Source organism: Nyctereutes procyonoides, unplaced genomic scaffold, assembly GCF_905146905.1.
Source record: "Nyctereutes procyonoides isolate TBG_1078 unplaced genomic scaffold, NYPRO_anot_genome, whole genome shotgun sequence".
In the NCBI taxonomy this organism is placed as follows: Eukaryota; Metazoa; Chordata; class Mammalia; order Carnivora; family Canidae; genus Nyctereutes; species Nyctereutes procyonoides.
Window position 1 is genome coordinate 27278220 of NW_026575035.1, and position 6000 is coordinate 27284219.

Sequence of the window (6000 nt, forward strand, 5' to 3'; positions counted from 1 at the left end):
TCCTGAAGACGTCCATGAACAGAATCTAAGCTTTGGACTAATCTTCACAGCATTTTCAGGACAATTCCATGGATTAGTCTAAGTTGTCTACACTTCTCTCCATCCTCACTTGCCCTAAAACAAATCTAATGCTTTCAATATGTATTGTTATATTTTCAGTTTTAAAGTCCATTTAATCCTATGAGTTTCCTTATTGATATAACTAATAATACCATTCTTCCTTTACAGACCAGAAAATGATGACACAAAAGCAGTGACTGATCCATTTATGGTCAAAATCAAGGTAATTAAAATGAACTCAAGTCATGCTGACCTTGGCTTGACTATTTAGTGTAAAACATGGTGTCAATTTTGAGTAATAAATATGTTTAAACCAGTCCTACCTGCATTCTATTATCGATTCAATTAAAAGATACATGAAAATTGATGCTGAGTTAACAGGGAAATATTCTTTAGTTCTTAAATATAAAGGACATACCCACCATACAGTAATCAGCAGGGGATTTTTCAATGATTGAAGGAATTAATGCTATCAGAGGTTATTTATAATAATTCAAAGATACCGCACTCAGATTTCCAAAATGCTCTCAAAAGCATCATATCATACTTTCCAACCTTTCATAGAGTAGACATCCATTCATTCATTCCACAGATATTTAGGTGTCAGTCATACATAAAGCATTTTACCTTAACTGGTAGGTGAAATATCCTCTTTTAGGGAAGAAAAATTAAGTTTTAGTGGGTTGAATGACTTGTCCAAGATCTAATGACAAGCAGTTCAAGAATCTTGATCTTTTAACTGTTAAACAGTGTTTGCTCTGCTACATCATGATGCATAACATATTTTATACTGCAGTGTGTTCGTTCTTTCAACACATGCCAAGTAAAACTCATTCTCCTAAGCCAAACAGAAAGAATATACTAAATAAGAGATCTCTTTCCATTTAAGTGCTATTCTATAATTCACTGTACAGGGTCCTGGAGAGGTGGAGATGACTATATAAATAATTTCTGACTTACAATATGCTTTTCTTCACGAGTGGCTTTTGCCATGCTTGTTAGAATTGGATGAATAAGTGGCTGCTTGCCTGGAATTTATATCTTTTAAGTGGTACAAAAATAAAAATCAATTACCAGGGGCCTTCTTAAGTTCCAATAATAATCATCTAATACTTCTAATGTGTTTTGATAAATACGTATATAACTTGTTTCACACTCAAGCAGCAATTCCAAAGGCAAACTAAGGATATTTAAATCCAATATGATATCATGGTATCAGTAATTGCATTAGGATAGCAAGTTAATATTTAGATGGCCTACAGAAAAAGTTTACCAAGAAGTAGTTTTAGAGTAATTCATAATTTAAAGACTGAGGGCAGAACTCCTTGTCTGACTCTCAACTATTTCTTATTAAAAGAAGGAAAGCAATTAAACAGATTCCAGGGCTCACTGTGAATTATCTTCTGTCCTAAATACACTTTACATTTTTGTGATTATGCAGTCTTATTTCACTTTTATCTTTTGAATCTTAAATCTAAGCAACAGACAACAATACTTATCCCTACCGACCCCCTCTTATCCCCAAGGAGACAGGATGTTGAATTACTCTGTCTGGTACTGGCCAAACCGCATGCATCTTTTTTCTGTTACAGACCAAAATAACTATCAAAACAGCTTACTTTAATAAAATATGGATATCCTGAAATAAACTATTGATTTCTGTTTAAAGACAGGTGACTCTGTACAAAAGAAGGTTTGATTTATTAGCTCACCAACTCTTTTTTTTTTTTGAGTAGAAGACAGTTAGATAATAGCATGTAGGTAGGCATTAAGTTGGTCTGCAAAAGTCTATCTCACTGTAATGACATTTCCCCAAGAATACGGATTGATATAAGCTCCCATGCACATTGCCTGAGCTTAGATGGGTGAATTTGAGTTATTTATTTCTTTGACTAAATCTCCAGAGAAATTAGGCAAAGGTAACTTTTATTTTGTGCAGTTCAGCCACATATAGGACAAGCCTGCCCCCTCTACCACTAAGAAGGTATTGCGGCCACAAACCAACAGCCATGCTTCCTGAAATATATTCTCTGCTTTCTTTTTATGCTCTGCCAACCAGGGGAGTCTCTATGTCAGTTAATTGAAAACCACAATAAAAATCGAACAATATGTTGTGATTCTCTTAAAACATGATTAATCATTCCACGTAGTAATTTCACTTCCACGTCTCTCAGATTGGAAAAAAAAATCAGGTTTTGTTAGAAGCACATTTTAGGTCTCTTGGGAAGGAATCCACACCAATGATACATTTTCTTTTCCTCAGATTATCATTTCTGACCTATATAGGACAAAATAGCCCTCAAGGAGCTCAATGACATAGATGCCTCTGCTCCCTTTCTCCCAAGCAGGCGGGTTCATGGTAAGCAGTAAGTGACAGCTAAGAATGATTTTTCCTCAGAGGGTTACTGCCACTCTGAGCCAATGGAAAACAATAAATACCATCTTAACTGCCTCAGTTGATTTCTGTGTTGAAACTGAGGAGTGTAGGTATGGATATGTATTAGAGGCATTTTACATCAGTTATATATGAACTATGAAATTAAAAGGGAAACCTAAAGAACTATATTTTTTAAAGGGACAAACTATTTCTACAGTGTTAGGCATGCATATAGCATCCCCAGTATTTACATGACTGTAGAAGTCCATACTTCCAAGTCAACACTTTCCACTGAATTGAATGTTCTCATTGGAATTGATCAATCTCTTAGTGAGATGTCAGGCATACACTATAAATTTGTGTAACTGCCTTTACCCAGTGAACCCTTTTTATTAAAGCAGAATGCTTATCAAGGTCACTGTGAAAGATTGTACTTGAAAGCTCCAGGGGAAGACTCTAGAAGTAAGAATCAACAGAAGACAGATTTAATTAACACTTTAAAGTTTATGGTTTGTCAAGGGCCTATTGGCCTATAGCTTTTTGGATTTCATTAACAAATGCATCTTGTAGAACGAAGAAGTCAGAATGATATCAAAAGCCAGCTCTCCTAAAAAGGGACTCTAAAGCTTCTCATTTTCTCCCTTCTGGCAGATCTGGTTTGAGTAAGCAGTCTTAAGATTTAAAAGGCTGGAAAGACTATGCTAAGTAAACATGTGTGTATTTCTTTAGGTAAGATTCTACAGGTGTAAGTATACTCAGGGTCTGGGGAAGAGAGAAGGATCAAGCGTGTATGTATGCAAGTGTTTGTTCTTATGCACGATTTGGCAAATTATAATCATATAAAATATAATAAAAAAAGGTTGCTAAACCATCTCTACTTGTAACTTTGGGTCTTGAATACCACATAACACAGACAAGATCACTTTAAAGTGCATGTATAAGAAAAAAAACCCTTTTACAAAATGCCAGATTATACTAGTTTTGAAAAAAAAAGACACATACAAATACAAAAAAAGATATTAGATCATCAGTAAGTAAAATACCCAACCAAGAGTTTACTATAATCATATAAGGTAATACACATTATTTTTAATATTCTTGTCACATAAGAGGCTTCAGAGAAGTAAAATATCCTATTTTGTGAGACAAGAGGTTTCCTAAGATCATGCTGCAGGAACAATCATTTAAAAATAAAATTATTTACTCCTTAATCCACAAGGCAAGATCATACTCATTGCAATCTTTCTGCTAAAACCTTTATTTAAAAAGTCATTAGAGTCGTAAATAAATAGAAGTAACAGTATTATCACTTACCAGCCAAGTAAAGGAATTAGAAGTCGTTCAGTTTCTCTAACGTGGGGATGTGAGTAGATCCGAAATCTCTTCTCACAAAGCTATTTCCAAAATAGTTGCAACCCTCTGGCGAGCATTCTGTTTATTTCATGAAGTGTGGGCCTTTGAGTATTTCAACCCCTTGTGCAGAGCCCATGGTTTTCCGGAGCCTCTAAGAACTTCAACTTCACTCTCCAGCCTGCATTCCTCCCAACACCCTACGGAGATTAATTCTTGAAGTTGTTGCTCAGAGTTTAATCTGTGGAACAAGAGGACTCCTCAGAGCCCTGTATGGTAGTTATAGCAGGTGCATAAAGAGGGTTTTCGTCTATCAAGGAAAGGGGTGGGGGGCAAGGGGTGTCAGGCGGCACCTCCTAGCTGCAAAGAGCAGGGAGCCCAGATGCCCGTGGCGACGGCAGTGGCGGCGACCGCAGCTCCGCTGTGTCCGGGCGGCAGCAGCCCAGGCCGGAGACGCTGTCCATCCCCCCCGGTGCTGAAGCGCACGGACTGGAACCCAGCCCGTCCCCAGAGTCGCGCTTCCTCCACCAGCGACCGCACAGGGCTTCCTCGTCTTCCAGTCTCACCTTCTCTCCTCTGGCGTTTTATATTTTGGCAGAGGGGTTAACTGCTTCTCAAAAATAAAGCTCTCATACTTATTTAGTGGCAACGTCTCCGGGCATCGTCTGACATTAGAGGAAGGAATCCGTCAGAGATCAGATTTGAGCCTCTCCTGACTTTTCAGTTCAGTTCATCCCTGAACGAGTTTCCTAATGTAGAAATAAAAGGAAAAAACGCACGCACCAGCGCGCGCATACACGCGCACGAGGAAGGGGGGGGGTGAGGAAGGGAGGGGGAAGAGAGGGAATGTGAATAAATATAGATGATGTATCGTGGAAAATCCAGAGTTTCTTTTGGTCTCTGATTACAGAAAATGGAAAGGGTTATTTTGAACGACTCCACAATCTTGATTAACCAATTAGGGCGACCACACTTAAATTCTGAAAAGCCCCATTTGAAATCCCTGGGTTAGACACAGTAAAGAGGTCGTGGGTTCTTCTTGGACCCTCCAAGAAGAAACGACAGGTTAGTTAAAAATAAATAAATAAATAAATAAATAAAAAGAGAGAACGAGGCGGGGGGTGAGGGGGAAGAAAAAGAAGAAAAAGGGGAGAAAAAGCATCTCGTCTTTGCTACCTTTTAAAACGCTGCTGAATTGGCTCGGAATCGTTGCAGAGCAGCTAAAGAGGATCAGCCGGACGCGGTTGGCGCGAGCATCAGTGCTCCCGCAGCCTGGAGAAGTCGGGAGCCGCGGGAGGTTGCATGCCCAGGGCAGGGCTCGAGAGCCGCCCACGGCCCAGGCTCCCGCAGCGGAGCGGGAAGAGCCTAATTCCGCAAAGGATAGAGTAAGAAATGCACAAAGTCAGCGGGCGGGCTCGACCCTCTCCGCCCCTTTGGAGCCAGGACAATGCCCACCCCGCCGGGCTGCTGCCCGGGTTTTCAGCGCGTTTCCCCTCCGCGCCCACGCGGCCCCCTAGTCCCTCTGGTCCAGTCTCCCCAGGCCCTCCAGGCCCTCCGCTCTGGCTCTGTACAGCGCCCCCGCCCCTGCCCGTCCTACCCGCTGTTAACAACCGGCTGATGACAAGCGTAAGGAAGGGTTTGCGTGGGTGGTCCCCAGGGCGGTCACCGGGGGCTCCGCCACCCACACTGCGCACCGGGTGCAGAGGCGAGTGCTGTGGGCTGGGGGACTGAAATACAGAACGTCGAAACTGTTGGAAAACTGGCCAAAATCTCATCCACGAATTGGGACTCTCCCTGGAAGAGGGAGAATGTGGTGCAACACAGCCCACCCACCCCTTCAGGCTCTGGACTTAATGCAGTGAAGGTCTCAGCGCCAGGAGGCTGTTGGTAGACTTAGGAGGAAATTAGGGAAAGAATTACTGGGGGAGGGGGGGGCGGAGCGAGACACTAGTTCTCTAGGGAGGTGGGAGAGGGGCTGTCGCCTGTCCCTGGCCTCCCTTCCTTGAATCCTTTTTGCTCCGATTCTGGCAGCACCCAGGAAGTCATAAAGGCTGCGTCTTCCTCCTGCGCTTCCATTTCGCATTAGCTGGTGGGTCTGCGGCGGTCCTCGCCCTCGCCGGGTGGGCCGGTCCTCGCCTGCGGAGGTGACGCGCTCGGCTAGGCCCTGGCGGGGGACCGCGAGGTGTTCCTCGGGAGCGGAAACGCCTTTGATC

General features: G+C 42.3%; 1 protein-coding gene across 1 annotated transcript in view; it reads right to left on the minus strand.

The window, feature by feature from the left end:
* SNTG1 (syntrophin gamma 1) overlaps positions 1-3882 on the minus strand; it is a 732034-nt gene extending 728152 nt beyond the window's left edge. Inside the window, exon 1 of the mRNA XM_055318336.1 lies at positions 3752-3882. The gene's annotated coding sequence lies outside the window, so the exon portion shown is untranslated. The remainder of the gene's footprint in view (positions 1-3751) is intronic.
* Between the last annotated feature and the right edge of the window lie 2118 nt (positions 3883-6000).